The sequence below is a fragment of the Magallana gigas genome, chromosome 1 (genome assembly GCF_963853765.1).
Source record: "Magallana gigas chromosome 1, xbMagGiga1.1, whole genome shotgun sequence".
NCBI lineage: Eukaryota > Metazoa > Mollusca > Bivalvia > Ostreida > Ostreidae > Magallana > Magallana gigas.
The window spans coordinates 29,822,493-29,850,458 of NC_088853.1; the positions used below are offsets into that span (position 1 = coordinate 29,822,493).

The following is a 27,966-nucleotide window of genomic DNA, read 5'->3' on the forward strand; positions in this document are numbered from 1 at the left end:
CTAGTACTACATTTACACATTATTACGTATGTCGTGTATGTTCTTACCAGACCCGCTGAATGATAAAAAATTGGTAATGAAATTAGATTTGCAATTTAACTTATCAGGAAATAAATTCTGAGTTTATCAATAATCCCAGTTTATCGTCCGTAAATGTCTATGTTTATCAGTACAAAATGGGAAATGCAGTACTGTTTGGACTTAGTAGTGATAGCTACGAATACAAACTAACTCTGGATGCATGTTGCTAATTTCAGAACATAAAAAATACCTGAATTATGTCATATCTAAAATGTTCTGTGTCCTTTATTTAGAGCAGATTAAATGTTGTAAAAGTAGCCTTGCACAGCCATATTTTGGTTATCTGTAAGAGTACAGACCTTCTCAAATGAATAAATCATGTCTAATCTCGCTAATATTACCATATTTGATTACTGTTTTAAACGCAAATTTAGATACTGGACACATAATACATGGGCAGATGGTCTTCAGCAACAACAAGCAATTATATTTGATTACATGATCAATATTTTAAAACAAAAAAGTTTTAAATCATGTATGGTTTAAATTTCATTGCTTTCAGCATACGTAATATAGCATTCATTGATTCTGTTAGAGCATCAACTTCCACAGTCCTTTTCAAATGCAGTTATTGTCATATAACTGGCAAAAGAGGACGTAAGTATTCCTTTAATTTTTCTTCACTGTCATAACATGCTTTGAAAATGATAAAATTCCTTTTGCTATAAAACTTCTTTTTTATATCTATGAGGAACTCGTCGGTTTTGATCAGTATATATTTTTTAAATTAAACATTTATCTTAGAATATAAGAGAAAACCATGAATTATTTTAATATTATCAACCTTACTCTGACGTCAACCTTAAAACTTATTATGCCATTAACCCTTTTGTGGATATTTTAACACGGTTAGCGGTTTGTGCTCTGTTTACCTGACAGTGTATATATCACTTTTACAGGAAACTTTGCCAATGCACAAGTAGATCAAGAACTTAAAATGCATACAAACACTAAGTAATCAAACTAACACATGTTAATGTGTACTTTCTGTTTACAATTATACGATTGCAAACTATGTGAAAATTTGGTACAATCGACTTCATAGACATATAGTTCAATAATTTGATTTACTCGGCCTGCAGTGTGCCTAAATAAAACAGAGAGAAAATGAAGACTTCTTCTCAGTTTGATAAGATTAAAGACACCCCTGCGAATGTTATTGTCGTTCAAATTTTAGACCACGTTGTTTTATTTGACCCTTTCAGTTTCGCAGTAAAAACCGTACCTCGTGTATATAGTCTATTTCACAGTATCTAGGTTCTTCTAGTTAAAAATAAAATCTAGAGGTTTATTGTCCCCTCGCGCAACTTGTTGCAAGGGGGATATAGCGTCGCTGCTGTGCGTGTTTGGTTAAGTATGTATGTTTGTGTCCATTTTAGCCTTTTTAGCAAAATCTAATGAAAGCCCTCGATGCATGTGTATCAAACTCTATTCACTTCATAAGCATGTTCAAAGGACAAACCCTATTTATTTTCAAGGAATTCCGTTATAAATATTTTAAGATATCGTTAAAATTACAACACTAAGGAATTTTAATTACGACTTCCGGTTCATGAAAGTAAACATTTCAAATCAACAACTTGATATTTTGTTGAATGTAAGCCCTGTAAAGGTAAGAAGCAAACATTTTTTTAAAAAGGTGGAGTTGAAAGGATGTCCAAAGTGAAAAACTGAAGCAAGCAGAAGATTAAATTCACCCTAATTTAATCGAAACAAGCAGCAGTCTGAGCCGAATTTCGGGATATATTTAACGAATTACATAGAGAAAAAAAGGTTCATAACTCAGAAGAGACTTTGACAAATATCGTCCCCATGATTAACCGGGAATTCATTTCATGTTTATTGCTGAAGATACATACATGTATGTGTATGATACTCTTTTTAAATTATTGGGGTTAAAATTACGACATGTTATCTCGATTTTTTTCATAGAGCAGACTATAAATCGCCATATTTTAGCTACATTTCCTTTTCAAAATGAAACTTAAATTTGCCTACACTAATTGTCTACATGTGTAATGTAAGTTCACTGGATCAAGAGAATTTATTAAACTATATTACTAAAGTTTAACACGTTTGTGGTGTGTTTTCCCTAGTAATGGGAGCAATTGTACAACCACGTAAATGCACCCACCCCATGGATATACACAGAGCGTGCATGGGGATAGGAATAAGCGAAATATTCTAATTCAAATGGTTTTTAACGAGTTCAATATTTGGTCTCTTCAATGAAATGTTTTCTGAATAATGAATTTACCCTCACAATATTTTCATTTCGCGAGGGTATACTCCGCTTTGCGGTGCCAGTGTTGATTTTAAACTTTATCTCCATTAATTAGTGAGTTGAATGTGTTCTAGAAAAACTGTGATATACAAAAATTAGTTGTTGTCTGCTGTTGTAACAACTAACATGCTTAAAAAAGATCCCTCCTGAGGATTAACTTTCGATCCGCGCCTGACCTAGTAATAACATCAATAGTGAAACAGACTGTACCATTTTATGCAGAATGATCCTTGAAAATGGCTCGATATACGAAGTTTTAAGGCAAAACAGGCACGCGTTTTTTTTAAACATGTAATTGCACACAACAAGCATCAAACATGGCTATGATTTTATTAAGCAATCCAATGTTGATTTTTCAACCATTCTAAACGTGGTTGAAAACGAACGATAACTCTGTTCTGAATATTATCTTTTAATATAAATACATGTAACTGCTAGATGGTGAAATAAGACATACATCTTGAAAGCTTTTCTCGTTTTAACATAAACCAAAGTAGGATATGATATGAAAAACGAACAGTACTTACGTATTTTGAGAATATTATCCGAACACTTATACTTCCCCTCGAAATTTCACAAGAACTGAAAAAATCTCGATGAAGTCTCGTGAACTTTTATTCGAGCACCTCTGGATTTATTATGTACTTAGCAACGATAAAAAAAAAACATTCCCAACACATTCGCAGGGGTGAAAGAGGAAGGAGAAAAACATTTTACTTCAAAACTAATTATAAATTCTTAAAGTGAAGGAACATTTTAATGGATTTACAGATACACCGTCAAGTAATGAATTAAAAAAAACGCTATAAATAAAAAAAAACCAACATCCATATGTTAATACATAGGTTTATTATTATTATTTTGATATAAAAGTGCGTGCAGCAGTCAATTGTTTTTAGGCGAGGAAGATAATTTGTGTTTCAGTCCAATACTTTTGTTCACCTGTAATCGATCGTCGAAACTGCAGCATGTTGTGCTGACTTAGTGAACGACCCTAGCACAAGACTACGCCGTTTAACCCGAGACACGGTCTTAAACTTTGCTGCAATTTGGGTCGCGGGGCACGAGGAAAATATGTGTTATGTGTTGTTTGTAAAGAAGGTCAAATTACATAGAAGAGAAAAAATAATTTAAATATATGTTTCGAAATAATCAAAATACGATATACCTTATTTTTTCTGCCTTGAATAATTGAAAAGTTGAATTTGTATCATTCTTTTTAGATACTGGAATCAAATTAATAATATTCATAATATCACGGCAATATTTTTGGCATTTGAAAAAAATAAACATGTATGTCAAATAATTAAATTTACATGTGTATTGTACTACCCTATTTTTGTAACAATTAAAAGACATATTAATACAGTAAAACTCGTTTAAATCAACCAGTATGGACTATAGTGGATATTTTTTCTCTCTGTTCGTAATCTATATTATCCTTTTACCAATGCCCTTAATAAACAAAATTTTCATGCATGCAGGACACACATAATTAACAAATTTTTGGTCTAAGTTAGAGATTTTATCTTTGAAAACGTGTTACTTGTGATTTGTTGCGTTTTCTCATACTATCAAAATTCGTACTTAATATTTTTTGAAGAGGTAGATTCCGGTATTTAAATACAACCAAACGCTGCTTGTCATTAAAACACTGTCCTTTTTTCCCAAATGTTTCATTTTTATTAGTTTAATCGCTTATACATCTGTCGTACATTTGTAAAGTCTTAAAGTCAAATGCAATGTCAATTCCTTGAATTGTGGTTTAAATATCACGCATTCCTAATATGAAAATTATTTTCTGTCCATGTCTAGAACAAACAAATCTGTTGATGATAAAATAACGTTTGTTTCAATATCATATGGAAAATGGAAATATTTTCTATGTTCATCGGATTTCATTATTTTTAAATGAATGTTATATTTTAGATGAAGTTCATCTTCGTGCTACTTGTAGTTGTCCTAATCAACGTAAATATTACAGGTGTACAGATGATTTCGGTAAGTATTATTTCAGCAAATATAAAACTACATACACATATTTATAAAAAAAAATGACATTCCTTGGTAAATCTTACAGCCCCATTCGTTATAATATAATAACGATGTCTATTTTATCAACAAATGAATCCTTAGCAACCTAAAAGGAATAAAAGGAACGGTATTCAGTTGTAGATTACACAAACAATTGTGATCTACGCTTGTAGTTTCATATGTTAATTTCTGTTTTTACCTTCCCCATCGTACAGATATCTTTCACAACATACACCATAGCATAGCATAGCATAGCATTGAAATCTCAAAGCACAGCATTGAAATCTCATAACATAGTATTAGAATCTCTTAACATAGTATACAATCTCATAGAATCGCATTCGTCATATTATACCATAGCATACCTGAGCATAGCATACAACATTATTTTAACTCGGTTTTAAATGTTTTTATATGAAAAAATAAATGTTTACATGATAGATTTGTGGGAAACTTTGACCTCTTATTATTTTAATTCGAAATATGTGGAACTCTTCTGTGTATGGAGGCGTTTTATTCAAATCTCATGGCATGCCATAGCATACAATATCATTAAGCCCTTCATTTCAATTTCTCATAGCATAGCATTCAAATCTCATAGCATATCATTTAAGGAGGCCGATTTGGGTTTTTTTTGCTGAAAAACTACAATAGCATAACTCTTTATTTTTTAACCATATGCTATTTAAACCAACTCTTGTTTATTTGCGAAGGTTCATGAAAATCGACCGTGTGGTTCTTTTTAGGGACCATCTCAAAATAATGGTACATTTACTATAGGAATATATAGGAAACTGTCATTTTCCGCAAATCAAAGCAATTTTAAAAAATACTACAATAGCTTTTTTTCTCAAATTGTTATATATGATTAGTAATATCATTTCCTACCTTATATGCAAAAAACACACAATTCTACCGTTTGGTTTTTAGCGGGGGCCATCTCAAAATATTAAAATGCACCAAATTTTGCTATATATTTGGATCATCACGAATGATGATTGGTATAATGGATTCATTCCAAAACTCAGGAAAATGTCCTCGAGGATAGCATCATTCTGTATATAAAATTTCAACAGCGTACAATTTTTACTTTTTCTTTTATGTTATTTCTTATAACGTACTCCAACAAAGCTTCATTTTATCATAACATCATAGAAGCGCAATGACAATGCTCCCCTACCGCACAACGTAAAAATCGTGTAAAAAATAAAAATTTCCTTTAAAAATTTAAATATTTTTACCTGTATTTTGTTTATTGTGTTCAATTTTATAAATGATATCGAAAAAAATTCATAAGAATTATAAATCAACGGTATTATATTAGAATGCGCAAAAACATGCGCAATGCAAACTAAAGTCGGCCTCCTTAAATCGCATACCATAGCATAGCATTAATTTGTAAAAGATATGCATGAAATGACTTAACTAACTTTCGGTAGTTTATACCTACTTCCTTAATTATTACTAATTTTACAGAATATGAGTAACAGTAGTAAACTGGGGAGATACTTAGCAGGAGGAATAGTCGAACGACAAGGCAATGGAGACGAAAGACGGTTGGCATTATGGGTAGGAGGAAAACGATAAGAAAATCGTGTACCCTGGAAGTTTAGGTTGAGTATAACAAATATCTAGACTAAATAAAATGTATGACTTGTTTGCAAAGACACATATTTCTCACTCATCATTTATTTACAAGGTCTTAAAAGAATTAATTTGATTTGTGTTCTCTCTCATGATGATAATGCTATTTGCTATTAAAAGAACGTAAGGCAATGTGTAAATTGAAAAGAATGGGACATGAGATATCATTTTAATACAGTCCTTAGACCAACCATATGGTGTACGTTGTATTATTTCAGATTTGACAAATGTTGGATAAATAAAATACGGAACTTTGATTCTTGAATGTCTGAGTTAATTGTGATGCATAAAACGCATTCACTTGCGAAGCGCGACCTCTGGTGAGAGAATGATATAGGTGCAAGATCCAGGATGTATAGGGAGTTCTTTCGTCATCCAAAATATTAGCCTTTCCCTCTTTAACCACTTATGTCATTTGTAAATTATTGTCCACGACACATGTCGGCTATCTCCAGCAGCTTTAAAGAACCTCATGGTCTTAATCGGAGATGCTCCTGCGTGCAAACAAACTTTATTTTTTTGACACTGTTTCCTAGCATTGATCGTTCATATTTGGCGATAAAACGGTCAGAAATGCTTCAATTGAATTCAAACTTTCACAATATGATTTTCATAAGTTATTTTATACATATGAAACATTGTGAATTTTTATGCGCTTAAAACGTTTATTTACTTATGAAGGGGAAATACGTACATCATATTTAAAAATAAAATGCTCTGTAAGACAAATCAAATCATAATAATTAAGGTTTATCGTTTTTGATGTTGCTATTAAAAAAAAACCAAATTGTAACATACCAATATGACAATGCGTCGAATTTAGACCTGGAGAATTTTGTATGTATCATGCAAAAAGTATAATCACAATCGAAAATTGTCGGACACATTATATACAAACAAGAGACCTTTGGGCCACATCGCTAACCTCATCAACAATAGGCATAATAAAATCTAAGCATCTACCTTTTACGTATTTTTGTATCGTGTAAGTTTTAAATTCAATACTTTTTTTTTATTTCAGGTTACCCGGATGATTACTGACCTCTTTCTTCAAAATCGGTATGTTAGAAAGCCCTGTGTTATCTGTAGTAAGAATTAAAAATTGACATCTAAATCCTGCAGGCATTTGTTTTTTGGGTTTTTTTTTGCTAGCTCACCTGAGGTGAAAGCTCAGGTGAACTATTCTGATTACATTTTGTCCGTCATCCGTCTGTCCGTCCGTCTGTCTGTCTATCTGTCCGTCTGTTAATTTTTTACATTTTGAACATCTTCTCTAAAACCGCTCGGCCAACTTCAGAGAAATTTAGCCAGAAGCATCGTTATGGGAAGGGGAATATAAATTGCAGAAATCAAAGACTGACCTTTATTCAAAGCGGAGAAAACCTCGAAAGAGTAGAAAAAGGGGGTGCATATTTAAAATTCTTCTTCTCAAGAACTACTGAGTCAAATTCAACGTAGTTTAGCATAAATCATCCTTATGGGAAGGAACAGATAAATTGCAAAATTTAAGGGCTAATTCTATTTCAAATTTGAGTATATATAATAAGACAGAGAAGATGGAGGTCAGTTAGTTTAACTTCGGGTTTGATATTTCATATATCGAAAACCAGTCTATGTAAGAAGCAGCCATCTTGAAGTTGAACGGAGATGAATTTGGTTGTTGTGCAGCAGTTTACGTGCGAAGGGAATATTTGAAACATCCAAAATATATTTGTGCCGTTTAGGTGAAGTAAATTGAGGTTAAATATTTCAATGCGTTGACATTTTCATTTGTGACGGTGGTTTTAGCTTGCTTTGATTTTCGTTTAGCATGTTTAGTTTAACTTGAGAGGAACCGTCTTTATTTTCGAATTTAATTATTTTACGTGTAGACCGGTTAATCAGACAGCTGACTGTTTACATGTACCTGAACAAAATCTAACGCACTACCAACATTTTATAGAATACTATTCATTATGTTGGTACGTGTAATTGGGTACGATCTCTACGTAATGGTTAATTAATGCAACATGTTTTATTAAGATGCTCAGCAATTTCAATCTAAACGGAGATTATTCTCGCTGCTAGAAATATATAAGTATATATATGATGAAACATGAATTGTGTTTTTTCTTTGTTTTAGTGCATTTTTCTTTTGTTTTAATTGTTAACAAATTTATAGTTACTAACCTGAGAGTCAAGCTTCTAGTTATAAGCAAGATACAGAGCTTTGCGCGCAATGCTACTGTATGTTTGTACACAAAGCTGAGATCATGCTTTAGTTCGTTTATATTTTAAATGCAGCTATGCTGAATAGGAAAGATCAGGTTTAAAAATCTTAAAGTTGAATGTAATAAACTCATGTGAACAAAAACATGACTCGCACCAAGCGATGTATCTTTCTTATAATTCTACGATTGACGCTAAAATTTTGGTTGATCAATAGAAATGTCTTGCTAAAAGGATGATATTATGCTGGAACTACTTTCTGGTGCTCCTTCTTTAACGATGAATTGCATAAAAAAAATTGATAGTTTTTCAAACACAAGTAAATAAAAACGACGTCTTTTAAACAGTTTCCATAGTCCTGACACATTATTATTATGAAGATAAAAGCATTATCGATGTTCTTAAAAAAAATTGCAACGGAAATCATCTTTGTTTGTAGACATTTGTTGTTTTTTCACCAATAAAACGAAAATAATGGGTGAGCCTTGGTACAATAGAGCGTCATGCCTGCCAATACATGAATTTGAATTATAACTCTTTAACATATGTGACAACATTTTTCAGTTAAGTTTATTCATCAATGAAGTGAGTAAGGATATGAAACGTCATACGAAATGAATTCATGCCTGGTAAACGACAATCGTTATAACGGAGAAGGCCTACTAAATTTTTCAATATTTTTAAGTGAAGGAATTGAGCGCATTCATTCTGGTGTATCGATGTTCACCTTTCTTCTTTCACATATAGGATTTTTAAAAATACAATAACTATAAACACTGTGCTGGATAATTATGCCAGTGCCAAGGTGGCATTTTTGCACCCGCTTAAGCTGCATATATCGAAAAATTCAAATATGCCATATGATACACCATTGCTTAAAGAGTTAACAACCACCTTTGTTATCATTGTATCTCACCTGTCAGGTGAGATATTTACCTTTCAAAAATAAATTCCTATAGGAAAATAATTTTTCCCATAGGAAAAACAATATTCCTATAGGTAATTTGAAATATCCTATCGAAATACAAGAACTTCCTATAGGAATTTCAATTCCGATAGGATTTGATAAAATCCGATAGGAAAACTTAATATCGTATAGGAAAACTACATGTCTGAATCAAATTCCTACAGGAAATACCATTCTCCTATAGGAAATATAATTCCTATAGGACTTTTAAAAAATCCTATAGGATCGTCGAATTTCCTATAGGAGAATCAATTCTCCTATGGGAATTATCATTTTCCGATGGGATATTAATTTTTAAAGGTAAATATCTCACCTGTCAGGTGAAACACACTAAAAAAGTCGTTTAATACTCTCTGACAATGGTCTATCATTTGGTATACATGGATTTTTCCGAAACTGCATCTTAAGCGGGTGCAAAAATGCCACCTTGGCACTGGCATAATTATCCGGCACAGTGTTAATAGTCCGTCCCAAGTTATTGCTTCCACCACTTGATTTTTAATAAAAATACACATACCTGTGAAAGAAGTACAGTTATAATTGATGAAATGGAAAATATCGAAGATACCTTCATTGACAAATTTTCCCTTTTCTCTCATAAAAGTTTACAGGGATAAAAACAAATTTCTTACGGAGATTTATAATGGGGAATTTTTACACATGTTCTCCATTCGGAAGTACTTGGGACACCTCGTGCAATTTTTCAACGTTATCATCCAGGCTAATTAATGGCTGATACAATGCAAAATCCCCGTATACTTTTTATTTTGGGATGTGTATTGTAACCTAAAGCGGTAGAGGGGGTTTTTCATAACAGATAATCGGGACATTTTTCATGTTAGTGGATGAACATAGTTTGAGCACAAAGGTATTTATTATTATCAAAATATCAAGCGAAAAGTGGTGGAATCAAAAAATCGGGACAGAGTATAGTAAGTAATGGTAAATCTACCGAGGGGCTACATTTCACAATATTCTATCTTTACAATAGAATAGCGAAAACGTTCAATTCTGTACGAACATTTTCATGGCGTTCTAATGATCATAGCACGCGCTTGGATTATTGTAAACTTGAAATGTTGGTAATTTTAACAGTTCTGAACAATTTGTCTTTTTCAAACATGAATATAAGTAATTAACAGCAATGTTAAAAAGTTCACCGGGATAATTAGTTGGTTGGTTCATGATCAAATCTACCGAGAAGCCCTACGGGCTTCACAGGATTTGATCACGTGACCAACCAAGTTCATATCCCGGTGAACTTTTTAAATTGCCGTTTATTTCTCAAATGAACGTTTTTGTGACGTCACAATGATCAAATAACGCACTTATTGCTTGGATTATTGTAAACATAAAATCTCGGTGAATATAACACTTCTGAACGATTCGTCTATTTCAAACGTAAATATAAGTAATTAACAGCAATGTTTAAAAGTTCACCGAGATATGAAGTTGGTTAGTACGTGATTAAATCTACTGAGAAGCCCTTCTGGCTTCACAGGATTTGATCACGTGACCAACCAACTTCATATCCTGGTGAACTTTTTAAATTGCCGTTTCATTCTTTATTGAACACCCATATAAAGCCAGCCCATTAGGCTTCTTGTTGTTTTTCTTATGCTCAATATTCATAATTTAAATTACAGAAAAAATTGGCCACATTTAATGTGCATGAAATAGATATAATAGTCTTACCAAATTATAAAAATTCGAAGCGTGATTGAAGGCGGATTTTTGGCATTAAACATTTGTATGTTTGCTCGTATTGTAAAACTATAAAACATGTCAAATGATTCCCCAAATGATTCCCCCCTTTTTTATTTGTTGCGCAGTGTTAGTAAGAACTAGCAGTAACATGAAATGAAAACGACTGAGAATTTCAAGATAAAATGGTTGTTAGATAAAATTAAAAACATGATATTAAAATGGATGCATACGTGTGTAAATGGACATACAATTCTCGATTTCAGTTTATAGATTATCTTCGTATCCAACATAATTGGAATAAAAATATTTAAAGGTTTGAATGCTTTTCGATAATGAAATGTATTGTTGGAGAGAGAGAGAGAGAGAGAGAGAGAGAGAGAGAGAGAAAGAGAGAGAGAGAGAGAGAGAGAGAGAGAGAGAGAGAGAGGTATTTTTAGAAAGTGGGGGGTAGTCCGGTTCATTGACACTTTTAACCTTTCACAATGTGCATTGTCCAGGTTATTAACCTATATGAATATTGTACAGAACTTTCTTCATACAAGTGCATATAAAGCAATGATACAGTTCACCAATGATTTAACGCATGTATACAATTGCCTGTAACGGGTATGTAAATACACACATGCATGATTTTAAAACACTGTTTCAGCTCAAAATTAGAAAAACATCTTACATTCATTTAAATTTTATTTGAAACATGAAAAAAACAAAGCAATTAAGTTTTAATACATATCAGTGTGTCATGTTATATTCCAAATTAAAAACTCATCCTTTTCATGTTTGAAATACTTAGAACTGATAAATCAAAATTTCAAATTCTTTTTTCTTGACTTGAAAAACTGGGGAGGGGGGGGGGTATTAAGGGGTGTTAGAAACATATTGCGTTGTTGTTTAGCCTTACCGAACATTCAAACCTTAAGACGTGTGTGTATATACAAGTACACGTGTGTCTGTCGCTTCATTATTCTTAACCTTGCTACCGCGTACTGCAAATTGTCAAGAAGGACTGTTCACTATTCTATAGCTATTTTATAATCTATTTTATATCACTTACTTGCCACTCAGATCTTAGAGAGTGTGTGTGAATATACAAGTACACGTGTGTCTGTCACATCATTGTTTCAAATCTCGCTACCGTGCACTGCAAATTGTCAAGAAGGGCTGTGTACAATAGCTATTACATAACCACTGACCGAATGACAAAATGTCAATATCTTTCTGTAAAAACCTAAACTTCAATCAACCAGTTGTTAAACATATGTTTTCAGGTTCTGTGATCATTTGATCTGGTGTAAAATAAAACAGTGATGGAAAAAAGATAAAATTGACCACTTTACGTTAATCTAAATATTTATACATTGTACGTTATAAAAATTTAATAGGATTGCATGTTAACTTATTGAAAATCAATTACTGGTAAAACTAAAAGTAACTTTTAAACCAAAATCAATGCAAACTCTCTCTCTCTCTCTCTCTCTCTCTCTCCGAGAAACTGTACCAATGTTGGTATAAAGTTAACAAGACTTTACCATGTCACCATGGACCTTGTAATAGTTGGGTTTTTTTTTTAGCGCGGTAAGTCATACTACCGGTTAACCTTACGTTGTATCCCGCATCATATCTAATATACAAATGATTTTTTTTACACATGATTTGCAGAATAAGGTAAGACATATTAAATTAAAACATTAAGATGTTTTACGTATAAACATTGAACATAAAAAACTGTGGCTTTTTGAGTCATTCGCAAGCATCCAATACCAATTTTTCCTTATTCTTTTTTGTACAACATATTTTATATATAACAAACAAAACCTTAATTCTACACTTTTTAAAATTATGACAACTTTTCTAATCATATTTTTTGTTTACATTAAACAAGGTAAATGTAACAGATATGTTAATACTTTAAAATTAATATCAGTCCGTATAAACTTTACACTGTACCTAGGTAGCTTAATTGACTAATGGTGAAAAATGACATAACAGAAAAAAGCTCAGATAAAATTGTATTCAATAAGAGTAAGAACAATTGGGTCAGTACAGTTTTTCAGTACCATCAGTAAAATGTGCCAGTACTTCGCTAAGTTTATCAGTACTGTTTAAGTTTGGCAGTATTTTTATAAGTTTCTCAGTAATGTCAGTCCTTTTTAAGTTTATTAGTAATGCTAATACATCGTCAGTAAATATCCAAGTTTATCTGTAGAAAATGGGAGTGCCAGTACTTGTTGGACTAACAAATTACAAACTAACGCTGGATGCATGTTGCTACTTTCAGAACAGAAAAATGTCTGAATTACATGTATGTCAAATCTAAAATGTTCTGTGTCCTTTTTTCAGATTAATTGCTGTAACAGTAGCCCTTGCACAATCATATTTTGGGTATGTGCAAGAGTGCATAAACAAACAGACCTTCTCAAATGAATAAATCATATCTGAGCTTGCTAATATTACAACATTTGAACACTGTTTTAAACTCACATTTAGATACTGGACACATACTACATAGGCAGATGGTCTTCAGCAACAAAAATCAATTATGTTTGATTACATGTTTCTTTTTTTAAAACACAAATCATGTATGATCTAAATGTAATTGCTTTCAGCATAAGTTATAGAGCATGCATTAGATTTTGTATGAGCAACAACTCCAACAGTCCTTAGCAACTGTATTTAATGGACGCATAACTTGCAAAAAGAGAACGTAAGTATTTTTTTTTTAATTTTCATCATTGTCATAACATGATAACATTAAGTAATAATGGTAAGATTCCTATTGATATAACCATTTTTAATATCTTTTAGGAACTTGTCGGTTTTAATAAGTTTATATTTATCAAAATAAATATTTTCATAGAATTCAATATAAGAGAACAGCATGAATTATTTTAATATTATCAACCTTACTCTGATGTCAACCTTTAAACTTAATATCCCATCAACCCTTTAACACGGTTAGCGGTTTGTGTGCTGTTTTCCAGACCGTGTATATGTCATAATGCAAAAGTAGATAAAGAACTTAACATCAATTCTATGTAAAGACCAAAACATTACTATAGGGTCATGGCACACATGATCTCAGATTTTCATGAAATTTTCTCAGGCGATTGATACCCATAAGGTATGACATTATCCACCATCAAAATAATGCCTATTACCTTGGTTGTAATGGTAACCAATTTCATTCATTTAGGGCCCAAATACCTAATTTAAAAATACCCAGTTTTTAAGTTGGAAAATAAGGTAAACTCATTGTCACACGACAGGCTTATTTATAAATTTTCAAGATATTTCACACATTATAATCATAGAACAAATGTCCTTGTTCATTTTAAAACTGGTCGCTCAAAGATGGCCAACATTTCTAAATTTTGATATTTCAATTTTCACCCTGTATTTTTGAAAGTCTCTCAAAAATTGCAGGCAAAGAAAAAATAAATCAATTGCAAATTTTAAAACATCATATTTATATAAAATATTATTTATAAAAACCAGAGCGGGTATCTTTTTCGTCTTTGTTTATTTTACTTCCAAAAATTGTTAATTTGACATCTTCCCACCCCCTAAAAAATTTATAAAATATTTTTTAAACAGTAAGTTTATCATAAAACTCCTTTAAAATACTTTTTCTAAATAAATAAATGAGAACTGATAAAATATTTCAAAATATTTTAACTTCAATGTCTCAGGATAATTTAATTTGGCTTTATAAGAATTGTTTCTATTTTTTTTTGCAAATGGCAGATGACTCTAAGCATGAAAACCCTATCAAATGAGTCCTAACAAATAATAATGGCATGAAATGCTGTTTTTAGATATTTTCCATTAATGAAATAGGTTAACTGCTTGAGTAGATAACTCATTTATGATTTTTACCACTTTAAGAAGGCTTAAATTGATTTTTTTGTATGATAAAGGGCAGATAACTCCAAATATCAGCACAGGGGGAACATGATATAGCTTTTCAATGCAACTTCAGAAATAAGAATCAACACTTACTTAAAAACTAATAAATAATTCTTCAAAAAAATATTCAAAATATATTCCAAATCATGGAAATAAAATAAAAAAACATTATAGTGACACTTAATTTATGTTGAATTGGTCAATATTTTAGAGAGTTCAGTTTGTTCATTATTTAATGTTCATCTAGCATTGTATGTCAGTCTGTCTCGCTGGTATGGGTATTCACTGGACTGTTCTGATTATTTTCCTCAACACTCTGCAATGTTGAAAATGTAAAATATAGATCTTTTAATAAAATCATTTAAATGTATATATTTCGCATAAAATACCACAACAGACATGTTCAAATGGTGTTTTTTCAAAAAAGAAGCAAAATTCTGATGTGTTTATATTTACATGTACAATATTTTAAAAAAAGAAAAAGAGGAAATGGCTTTTAATTAATATATCAAGTTATATTGATTAATGTTATTTTCACTTGGAATATTAGTCTATAGCTGCATGCACTAATTAACAGCTGCAACCGAAATAGATATAGCATAACGGGGCTCAACATTAACTAAAATATTAACCTGTTCTTCGGGCAAGTTGATTACTTGTGTAAATGCTATAATAAATTGTAATTTGTCATTGAAAAGTATGTAAAAAAATGAATGGCATATAAAATAAATGATAGAAATTGAAAAGAGTATGGTTGGTCTCCACATTATTTACTGTCACAAAATATTTCATTAAAATTTATCTTTATTGTTGTTGTTATCAAATAAAGTGTATATAAATACTGGGTCAGTATAAAAAAATCTTCTTAATATTTAAAAAAAAATCAGGGTTAAAACATATCTTACTATTGTATATAATATCACTCAAGAGAAGAATATTCTACTCAATCTGCTGGTGTGTTCTAGTGATATCTCACTGACATGTACTGTAAATTCCTAATTAAACGCGAGAAATTAATATCCGCGTAAAGTCGCTAGAAGCCCGTCTCGTGAATTCTAAAATCTCGCTTTTAATTTAAGGACATATGTAAACAACATGAAACTATGATAAAATTTTGGCATTCGCGATTTTATGTTCTCGCGATTTGATTGTAAATCATTGAATCGCGGAATTAAGTACTCGCGTGAAATAAGAAATCTACAGTAGATTTAGTACATTTATTTCAGTAACTAAGCTACTATATAGTTTGGATATAGGTTTTCAACCTTCACTGAAATTTCATATTTCTTTTTTTTTACTTAAAATTCGATCTGTTCCCTTACAGTGAAAAACAAATGTTTAATTTTTCATATTTTATGAGGCCTATCATCATATCATAATTGTTCGAGAAAAATGAAATGTAAACCAGAAAAGTGTTTGTGTAGAATGACTTGTCCAAATACAATTACAAAATCAGCTGGACACAGCAACTGTACAAGTGTTACTGTTGATTCCTGCATGATAGATAATATACTATCAGCTGATTGGAATATCTACATGTGACATCACTTCTTGATTAATTCTGTTTAAAATCATGAACTCACATTTTCGGTTATATGTCTCCCTTTTGACAGGCTCTGTTGTGATGATAAGAGCCAAATTCATTTATTTCTGCAGCATATATAATCCTACAATTGTATTTTAATATATTTACAGGAAATTTATAATAAAATGAAACATTTTAAACATATCCAAATTACTTTTACTTTAATGGTGTGAACTTTACATGTACTGTTATATAATCTAAATTAATTAGTCTGTTCCAAATTGTATTTCCATCACTGTATGTTTAATTAAGATGGCTCAAATCATAAAAAAACAAAACAAAAAACCCCCCAAAACATCTTAGGTATGAAATATAACATGATGCAAAAAAAATATAAAAATCAAACGGGTGAAAAACATTTTTTTATTTCTTTTTTTTTTGGGGGGGGGGGGGGGGCTATTTTCTATTACTTTAAGTATCAATATACAGATAACCTTAAGTTATCAAATAAAAAAAATAATAACCTCTGAAATTTCACATTGCAAATAACATGAAGGACCTGGGTGATACTGTTAATAATTGGAGAGGGTGTTGGGGGTGGGTAATTTTGTATGCCAGCGGAATCTGATGCCTGAATTTAAAAATTTACTCTATACATTTAGACCTGAGGTGTATTCATTGAGAAAATCAGCAAGCGATGGATGCTGGAACAGACGATAAGATTAGTTGAAAATTATTTGGTTTGGATGTGAATATACATACCTTGACCAACTGAATTAAGGACTGCTATGGACTTCATCTTATCTCCAAAGACTGCCTTTTTATGATTCTATTTTTGCACTTGTTATTGAGGGTTCTCAAAATGATAAAATCCTACAGAATTTGGATATAGGTCTGGTATTTTATACATATATATTCCAGAGATTTTGGGTCAATTTAATTAAACCACATCACTGACACCAGATCTGACTTTTCACATAAACTGCCTGGCAATGATGGATTTCTGTAATCGCTGTGGGTACGAAAAAGCATATCCTCAAAAGTACGCATATTATCGGTTGACACTCTGGAAGAATACACACTGCGATTCTTTCCATCTTGGACCACACCACCAGTCCGGGGTTGGGGTGTTTATTGTATTGCATTGATCCTATATAAGTGTTGCAGGTTGGTAGCTCTTTAGCTTCCTTGGTTGAGTGCTGGATTCGGATGTCAGATTACCGAAACTTATGTAGAGGAAATCTCTGTCCGTGTCACTTGATCAAAATTGTTTAACTGTACAAGACAGTCACATCTTTACAAAAGGTTTGAATACAGCACAGATCGGTAATTAAGCTAAATCCTAATAAAGCATGGTTCATTTCATATTCACCAATTCAATAGAGACTTACTCTAAATACACTAAAACTTAAATTACATGCTTTCTCAACACCATTTGATATATGTTTTTCCAGCATCTGCTTTTGCCATGTTGTTGTGACGTCTTTTTTGTACTTCAATACAGAAGAGTCAACAAAGGGAAGTAACTTTAAGTTGGATTTTGTGGAAAAGCGGTAACTTCTAATAGTTGTATGTGAAAGCCAGTGAATAAACCCAAGCCAATTTTGGTTGTATTTATTAGACCAACGTCTTATCTTATTATAAAATGTTTGTTACAGCTTTCAATCGCCTGCTTAAAATTGGATTGATATTATTTAATGTGTTTCACTATTTTATATGCTAAATCTATGAAACACAAACCGATGGTATTGTTATCTGTACATTTCACTGGAATCAATTTATGTGTAAAAGTACATTGCTTACTTGCTTATAAAATTAAATCAATGTCATGATCAAACCTTCATGCATTTAGGGAGCATACGAGTTATTTATATAATGGCACTCTATATGTCATTTTTGTCAGAAGCAAAATGTTTCAATGTCGTTGCTATGGAAACTGAGTATGAATCGTCGAAAATATACCCACAGAGAGTCTTCAAATGGAACACTTTTTCAAGTCAGAGAGATAGAATTCAATTCTATGATAACGCGTGGCCACATATTTTTGGTATTTACAGAGAATTGATGTTAAAATGCATACAAAACACTAATGTAGTTAAACTAACACATGTTAAAGTGTACTTTCTGTTTACAATTATACGATTGCAAACTCTATCGATCAGACATATATTTTATTAGTTTGATTTACCCGGTCTGCAGTTTGCATAAATAAAACTGAAAAAAAATCAAGACATCTTCTTAGTTTGATATTTGATCCTTTCAGTTTCGCAGTAAAATCGTACCTCGTGTATATAGTCTTTTTTACAGTATCTAGGTTTTTGTAGTCAAATGTAAAATCTAGAGGTTTATTATCTCCTCGCACAACTTGTTGCGAGGGGGATATAGCATCGCCGCTGTGCGTGTGTGTGTATGTGTGTATATGTGTGTGTCCATTTCAGCCTTTTTAGCAAAACTTAAAGAAAACCCTCGCATGCATGTGTATCAAACTTTGTACACTTCATAAGCATGTTTAAAGGACAAACCCTATTTATTTTCAAGGAATTCCTATACATTTTTTAACGATATCGTTAAAATTAGAACCCTAAGAAATTTTATAAACAACTTCCGGTTTGTGAAAGTAAACATTTCAAATCAACAGCTTGATATTTTGTTGGATGTTAGCCATGTAAAGGTAAGAGGCAAACATTTTTTTTAAAATGGGGAGTTGAAAGGATGTCCAAAGTGAAAAACTGAAGCAAGCAGAAGATTAAATTCACCTTAATTTAATCGAAACAAGCAGCCATCTGAGCCGAATTTCGGGCTATATTTAACGAATTATTCAGAGAAGAAAAGGTTCATAACTAATTAATTTCATGTTAATCGCTGAAGATACATACATGTATATGTATGCTTCTCTTTTTAAAATATTGGGGTTAAAATTACGACATGTTAACTCGAATTTTCTCATAGAGCAGACTATAAATCGCCAGATCTTAGCTACGTTTCCTTTTCAATATGAAACTTAAATTTGCCTACACTAATTGTCTACAAGTATATCACTTGATAAACAGAATTTATTAAACTATCTAACTAAAATGTTCCCTAGTAATGGGAGCAGTTGTACAAGCACGTAAATCCCCCATGGATATACACAGAGCGAACATGGGGATAGGAATAAACGAAATATTTTAATTCAAATTGTTTTTAACAAGTTCAATATTTAGTCTCTTCAATTACATGTTTATTTCTGAATAATGCATTTCCCCGCACAATATTTTCATTTCGCGACGGGGTGCTCCGCTCTGCGGTGCTCTTGTTGATTTCGAACTTTATCTCCATTAATGAATAAAATGTGTTCAAGAAATAGATGTGACTACACAAAAATTAGTTTTAGTCTGCTTTTGCAACAACTAACATGCTTAAAAGAGATCCCTCCTGAGGATTAATTTTTGATCCGCGCCTGACCTAGTAATAACATCAATAGTGAAACAGACTATACCATTTTATGCAGAATGTTTCTTGAAAATGGCTCGATATACTAAGTTTTAATGCATTTTTTAATACATGGTATTGCACACCACAAGCATCAAACATGGCTATAAGTTTTTAAGCAATCCAATGTTTATATTTTCAACCGTTCTACACGTGGTTGAACACGAACGGTACATGTAACTCTGTTCTGAATAGTATCGTTTAATATGAATAACTGCTATATGGTGAAATAAGACACATATCTTGAAAGCTTTTCCTTGTTTAACATAAATCAAAGTAGGATATGATATGAAAAACGACCAGTACTTACGTATTTTGAGTATATTATCCGAACACTTAAACTTCAGCTCGAAATTTCACAGGAACTAAACAAATCGCGGTGAAGTCTCTTGAACTTATATTTGAGCACCTCTTGATTTATTACGTACTTAGCAACGATAAAGAAAAAATTCCGTACACATTCGCAGGGGTGAAGGAGGAAGGAAATAAACATTTTACTTCAAAGGTAATCATAAATGTTGGAATTCAAGAAAAATTTTAATGGATTTCACAGATACACCGTAATGAATAAAAAAAACAGGCTAAAAATAAAAAAATAATAAAAATCCGTATGTTGATAAATAGCTTGATTTTTATTATGAAATAAAAGTGCCTGAGCAGTCAATTGTTTTTATGCGACAAGATTATTTGTTTCCGTCCAATACTTTTGTTCTCCTGTAATCGATCGTCAAAACCGCAGGGTGTTGTGTTGACCTGCTGAACCACCCTAGCACAAGTGTACGCCGTTTAACCCTATACACTGTCTTAAACTTTGTTGCAATTTGGACCACAGGGCACGAGGAAAACGTGTTATGTTTTGTTTGTACTGCAGAAGGTCAAATGACATAGGAAAAAGAAAATTATTCAAATATAGATTTCGAAAATAATCAAAATACGATATATCTCAATTTTTTTTCTGCCTGAATAATTGAAAGGTTTAATTTGTATCATTCGTTTTAGATACTGGAATAAAATTAACTTTCACATACAGTAATATCACGGCAATATTTTTGGCATTTGAAAAAAAAAAAACATGTATGTCAAATAATCAATTTGACATGTGTGTTGTACTACCCCATTTTTGTATCAATTAAAAGACATATTAATACAGTAAAACTCGTTTATATCAACCACTATAGACTAGTGGATATGTTTTCTCTCTGTTCGTAATCTATATTATCCTTTTACTAGTGCCCTTAATAAACAAGTTACATGTAATCTTACACAATAATCAATCAACGCTAAATGAAGACATGTAAGTACACTATACTTATTAAATGACTTGAAACTTGCATGTCATTGATTAGTTAAGACGTAAGAGATAACTAATTTTCTTTTTTTAAACTTAACTTCAAAGGAACAAGTGTCTATTACAATTGAATTGACCTGTCGGGCTGGTACATATATTGAATTCTGTCTTTACAAATAGCATATCTATTTCCGTTACACTTCTTGATTTTAAGCCATACACAGTAACCTGTTTGGTTCTAGCTCTCATAATGTTTAATGATTGAAAAAAAGGTTTCACAGTCGTTGTCCGATGAATATGAATAATATACACTTTTTAAATTTATTACCTTAAATTTTTCTTTTCATTTTACTTTGTATAATACGACACATGTACTTTATGTGCGTTTATTTACAACCAGGGACATATACGCAACTAACGAAAGTCTCGCGTGAGGCAGTTTTAAAGCTCGTTTTATACATATTTTTTTCTTATTCTATTGACACATTAACATGTTATCCTTTAAAAAATAAGGAGTGTTTTATTTTACTACATTCCCGTATAGGATCATACATTGTTACTGTGATGACGTTATTTTTAAAAATGTCCACAATGATGATAAAATCGGGCATTTTTTTACTGATTACTTTAAAAAATATATGTTTCAATAAGAACATTCTAATACATGGTTACTGATTATGTTGTCCATCGTAATACTTGGTGAGTGTACATACAATCTTTATAATAAATATGTCATAATGTGAATTTTGTGATACCACCAAGTCAATTTGTTAAAACTATGATCATTTGAATTTTGTGTTTGTACCCATTAACAGTTTACAATACGATGTTAAGCTGACATTGGACACGTAGCATGGTTTTTGAAAGTGGGGGAGGGGGAGCGTTCATTTTCTTAGCTTTTTTTTTTACATAGATTAAAATAAAAAATTGAACATCAATTTTTCAGTTTATAATTAAATCATTTATTGTAACGGACACATCAAAACATTACGTTAAATCTTTTCTGGAGTTAGCGCCTATTAAAAGCTTCTACGTAGTTTGCTATTAATTCCGTCTATGTAGCAAAATGACATCAATCAAAGCACTATTGTTAAAAGAAACATGTATAGTATTTCTTTGTTCATATTATTATACTTTCAGGTGATTTTCCGATTACATAATTATTAATTTTGATAACTGACATATTTTGTAAAAGGTAACGCGGGGTCTATTCCTCGTATGAGACATGACATTAATGTGTCCGATTACTTATTATTGGGTCTCGGGGTAGAATGTTTCAAACATAAGATTTCCTTTTTTTTTTCAGAGTGAAAAGTAAACAATGTACAAAATAAAAAGTAAATGACCGGATAGTTTATCTGTTTACCGCGCTCAAGTTTTGGTTTTATGTCTGAATCGTCCCTGACATTTTTTATAGGAGTATGTAGGGGGCTTTCATTTTCAATGTCATATGTAAAAAATATTACAAACATACGATTTTCTTTTAATTTTAAGCGATGGAAACATAAGGTATAAGTTAACGTTTTATATAATAAAAAAGAAATTGAGCGGATAACTTTTATGATATATGTATCCGCTTACAATGATTGGTTTTATGAACCTGTCCTGCCAGACATTTTACATATAGAATTGTTATAATAAAATGATGTTTACGAAACAAATTTAGTTTTATTTGTAATAGAAAAAGAAATACCTAATTTCTACTTACACAGACAATGAAAGGATCGCGGATATCTTTTTATTTTTAAAATATACTTTCAATTTCAATTATTGACGTTTAAAAAAAATGCACGACATTTATTTTTCTCAATTGTTACGTCAAATTCTCAACTGACGTCATTGAAGGCGTTGAATTCGACATGGATAGCGTCGATATTGAAGAATTTGTTAAATAAAAACGTTACATGATAACCTGCATATTTAAACATTTTACCTTGCATTTGCGTTGTACGACAGTGATGCGAAATACCCTGCGCAGAGGACGCAACATTTTAACCCGAGACCGACCTTAAAATTGATATTGTCCATTTACGATCAAAATAGCATGCACATAAAAACAAGAATCATCAACGGATCAGGAAAGTCCATATTGCCGCATGATGTCTCGTATTCTTAAAAAGTACGATAATGGAATTTCATTTTACACTTATCAACATCCTTTGTCAAAATTTTCAAAATGATTCAGTGTCAGTATAAAAATTTAAGTTGTTATATTCAGTAGTATATTCTCACTATATAACTCCATATAGATGAATAGTCAATAAATGTAATATCAGCTCGTCCGAAAAATATTGACCGGTCAATATTTTTTAGATATTGACCGGCTAGGAATAATATCTAGAGAACATTCCCTATATTTCAAATAATCGCCTCTGATTTGTTGATTCGTAAACGGTGACGTAAATAATTCTTCGCGACTCCAAAACAAGGTGACGTCATAATAGACAGTCAGTCAAGGCAAGTAAACAACGAACGCGCAATGCGACGGTTTGCTCTTATAACAGATTTAAGGATTTGCGAATTACTGTGAAGTAAAATCAGGTAGAACACCTGTCTGATAATTCTTACGGTCGGCGGAATATCACAAATGACCGTTTGATGCTGAGGATATTTTTGAAATGAACTTTGCACAAAATTGAATTCGTGAATTCCTTGTTGAGCTGAGAAAATTACGGCGATCTGTTTTCAATTAATTTCTTAAATTTTGGTTTGTTTCTTCATGTAACAAAACAAATGTTGACTGTGTTTTCGGGCAACATTGATTATATTAGCCCCCTTGGGACGAAAATATTGCCCTCCGCTTCGCGTCGGGCAATATTTCGTCCCTCGGGGGCTAATATAATCAATGTTGCCCTCAACCCCAGTCAATATTTGTATACTATATCGAGCATTAGTGCTGAGCATAGGGCTCGAAACACAGTTGTACCATAAAGATAAGGAATTGAGACTCAATTAATTGAGTAGCTAATTTCCAATAAATCGATTTACAAATCAGAAATGTGTGAACCCCTCATCCTATTTGTTCACCAGGCTATTGTACCATGTGTATACGTACCCAAGATACACATGTGTCTAAAACAGTAGCTTTGTTAATTTACCTGTGTAATTGTTTTGAATCATTTATGTGTGAATTGATATTATGAAATCGAAAAATGAATAATTAATTAAACTGCCAATGCACGTGTTTTAAGATATTATAAAAATCGAAAAAAGGCGACGAGAAAAGGAAATGTTACAATCCTTTATAAAGAAATCTGACTGTAACAAAATGTATACGGATACAAATTTCTAAATCTACAATACCAAACATAACTAGATATATCAAAACATCAGACCTATATCACTCTTTTCGCTGTAAAATCGAATTAATTTTCTTTAGCTTTGTAAGGATACTTTCCTTTGGTTGACCTTGTGACGTCACTTTTCTTAATCATCATTATCGCATATTTCTCAAGGCAGGTAAAATTAGCGACTTTGACGCGGCGTTACTCCGTAACCTTTGCATCGATTTCGATGCGGTATTTTTTTGTATATAATTCTGGTAAATAAATTCTATGATATAAGTTTTACATTAGCTGGGCTGCAGGTACCCTTTAAAGATTCTGAAATGGCAATTGAAAGATCTGGATCATTCAAGTTTATTGAGGAACACGAACAAGTGATTTCATGGGGGGTTAATTCTAATCTTAAAAAGTAAGATTAGGATCTGAAATGTCCACAGGGAGAGTTCTGTTTGCGATGGAGGATATAAGATTGTTTTAATTTAAACAGGTACATATGTATATTAGCCACTTTGTTTTAGGTTATCTATGTAGATATATGCACATTAAATTTATCTTGAATTTAACAAATGTGTGGAAAATATTTCCTATTAAAGTCTTGCACCTTTTTAATACCAGATAATGCACTCTTCTATGAGTTGTTATGTTTTTCGCTAAAATCATTGGTTTTATAATCTTATTTGAAAGATTTTTGGCAGATAGGTGGTCGTCATTATAATATAATTTTCTACTCCAGTCTTATCTTTAATTAAATGCATATACGAGACTCCTCGGCAAGTTTGTGCATGTGCTATGATACTCGTATTTCCATTTAGGCCTATTGGCCTATTGTTTTTAATAAGAAACATTTAATGCATTCAACGCAGAAGTTTTAGGTTAAACTTACCATCGGCAAAGTACAAGACGGTTAGGATTCATGAATTACATTTCATTAACACATGTGTTTAATTAATCTATCAACATAGAACTAAATATATTATAGTACAATTTCCACATAGATATATAGATAATGTAAACAAGTTTTTGAATACATAGACCTTTTTAATTAATGATCTAAATTTTATTCATAAGGCACCACGGATTCATCCAGTCAAAGCTTTCTGTGCTCCACGAAGTCGTATAGATACAGTATTTCCCGTGGCCGTAAATTTTACCGCTATGAATCCGTTCTGAAAAAGTTCTTCAAATTTTAACTAGAATTGCATTAAATTGTACCATTTATTATTTACTTTTTGTATTGACAGAGATTTTTGATCCAAAGTATATATCATCAATGGATGATAATTTTGTTCTGCACTTTACGCCATGACGATAATTAGTCAGGCATCATTCGTAATAACCCCATTATGAAAATATCTATTCCATTCTCCTTACACCATTACCTCACCATAGGTCGCAGGTCACAGGTGAATATTTATGTTCATTGTATGTTCATTACGTACATTTACAGTCATAACATAATATCTTTTAGAAATTGATGCTATGATATGGTATGCGATTTTAATGATATGCTATTACATTTCTTTGTAATGCTATGATATTTGTATGCTATAATAAAAATGATATTTAGGACTGAATTGTATGGTATGTTGTGCCATGCTATGAGATTTTAACAAAAACGCCTCCAAACATAGATTTTCAAACTTTTTAAAGTAAAATGATAAGAAGCCAAAGATTACTTCTAATCCGGAATATGAACATTTATGTTTAAAAAAAATCATTAAGTTAAAATCGTTTTGAATGCTATGCTATGGTATGTTATGGTAGGACACAATGAATGAGAGTCTATGAGGTTATATGCTATGGTATGATATTCCAATGTTATGGTATGATATTCCAATGCTAGGTACATATATGAGATTTCAATACTATATTATGGTTTATGTTGTAGACGATATGTTTGAAATGAAATTATAAGCAAATAGCAATTTCATATTGAGAGATTACAAAAAACAAATTATTTCTTTAATGCCCTTGTAAATAATTAATGACTGCAAAAATTCGCGTCTATGCAAACAAGTAATACATTCTCATTTAGTCTAGTTATATTTATATACTTAACCTCCACAATCCTCTTCGTGTTCTTGATTTCAAAGTTCCTCCTCCTCCTGTTCCTTCCCATTCTCCTGCTCCTTCCCATCCTCTTGCTCCTCCCCATCCTCCTGCTCTTCCCATTCTTATTCCTCCTGGAAAGAAGTATCTCCTCGGTTTACCATTGCCACTCATATTCTGTAAAATTTAAACGAGGAAGTAGTTAAAAACTACATGCACCTTCATATAGTACAATGGTGACGTTACACAACAGATATCAACATATGGAACTCCCAAGCGTAGATCACAATTATGTAATCTACAACAGAATACTGTTCATTTGATACCTTTTAAGTAACTTAATCTTAAGATGAATTTGTTGATGATTGAGACATCTTTATTATATTATAACCAGTGGGGTGGTAAAATACCAAGGCATGCCATTTTTCACCCTCTGTAAATGAATACCTTGACATCTGCTGCAATAATACTTACCGGAATCATCTCAACACCTGTAACATTTACGTTGATTAGCACAACAGAGACAAGTAGCAAGAAGATGAACTTCATCTAAAAGAAATCATTTATTTACAAATAATGCAATATGATTGACATATAAAAGAGTTTATTATCAACAGGTATGTTTGTCCTAGACGATGTCAAAGAAATATCATAATTATGTCAGGAATGCATTATATTTTAAACACAATTCAATTACGACATTAAGAGCCTTTTTGATTGTAAGATAGATGCGAAATCGAGTAAAGTAATTCAGAGCAAAACATTTTCAGTAAAATACATTGTTGACATTGATTTAAAAGACAAGTAGCGTCTGCATCACTGCATGTGTTTAACTACAGGAGTCTACGATTTATAATAAAAAAAATTAAAATTAATTGGATTTCGTTAGAAAACGTAACAAATTACAAGTAACACCTTTTGAAAGTTTAAACTTAGATAGATTTTCATGAAGTGTGCTCTTCCTGCACTTGTACAAGGATGATACAAATTATGAATACCGCGACAAAAAAATCCAATGGTTCATGGGATTTTGCTATGATCGAGTTTAACTGTATTTATATATATGTATTTATATGTCTTTTAATTGTTAAAAAAGATACGGTAGCACGGAACACCTGTGAAATAATTTTTTTTCGTGTTTTTTTTTCTTAAAAACTCGAAATATTCTGTTGATACTATGTAATAGTTAATATAAATATATTACCTTTTAAAAAGATATAATTTATACTTATTAATGTTTCAAGGCGGAAAGAAAAATATATCGTATTTTGATAATTATGCACCTCATTTGAATGAGGTTTAATTGTTTTCTGCAATATACATGTAGACTTCTACAGTACAGGCACCGAAGATTCCGTATTTTCCGCATGCCCCCGCGGTCAAAATTGCAATGCGGTTTAAGATAAGTGTCTGAAGTAAAATAGCGTACTCTTGCGGAAGGGTCGTTTAGCAAGCCAACGCCGCAGCTAAAACAAAAGTTATCTCCATCGCCTGAAAAATTAATTGACTCATACACGT

General features: G+C 31.7%; 1 long non-coding RNA gene across 2 annotated transcripts in view; it reads left to right on the plus strand.

The window, feature by feature from the left end:
• Positions 1-580: 580 nt before the first annotated feature.
• LOC136273666 (uncharacterized) overlaps positions 581-27,966 on the plus strand; it is a 78,450-nt gene continuing 51,064 nt past the window's right edge. The window contains exons 1-4 of one of the 2 annotated variants that reach the window (XR_010711872.1): positions 581-678; positions 4,295-4,366; positions 5,876-6,012; positions 7,065-7,164. This is a non-coding gene — a long non-coding RNA (uncharacterized lncRNA). Of the gene's footprint in view, positions 679-4,294; positions 4,367-5,875; positions 6,013-7,064; positions 7,165-27,966 lie in introns of those variants that run through there. The other variant, XR_010711873.1, reaches the window with a different exon arrangement.